Here is a 558-nt window from a genome sequence, read left to right as displayed (position 1 = left end):
AAACTTCTTCACCGAAAGGGTTGTCAGGCTCTGGAAGGGGCTGCCCAGGGAGGTGGTGGAGTCCCCATCCCTGGAGGTATTTAAAAGAAGGTGCTGAGGGACAGGGTTTAGTGGTGGGATGGCAGGGTCAGGTTAAAGGTTGGCCTCGATGATCTCAAAGGGCTTTTCCAACCAAAGCGATTCTATGATTTTATGGGGCGGGGCAGTGGGGGGTGGAGAGGTTTGAGGAGGAAAAGGGGCTTTTCCGCCCATCTGGTGAAACCTGGAGGGAGAGCAGGGGCGAAAGGAGGCGAGGGGGAGGTTGGGGGATGGAGCTGGACTCTGGGAAAGCCCGCAGCGAGGCCGGGAGCCCATCATCTCCAGCTCCCGTGGGAGGCTGGCGTTCGCCCAGCCCCCTTGGGCTGGGAAGGGCATTTTGGAGGAGAACCCTTGTCCCCAGCGGGGCAGCCCAGGTTCGGGTGGAATCCCCCTTGGGTGGGGATTTCCGCGGCACCGAGGCGATTCCCCAATCCAGCAGGGACAAGGGGAACCCCCGGCCCCAAACCAGACCCTCTGCCC

This window comes from Egretta garzetta, unplaced genomic scaffold (genome assembly GCF_000687185.1).
Source record: "Egretta garzetta isolate BGI_Z169 unplaced genomic scaffold, ASM68718v1 scaffold1135, whole genome shotgun sequence".
NCBI lineage: Eukaryota > Metazoa > Chordata > Aves > Pelecaniformes > Ardeidae > Egretta > Egretta garzetta.
The sequence above is the reverse complement of the archived record's forward strand: the minus strand, read 5'-3'. Positions refer to the sequence as shown.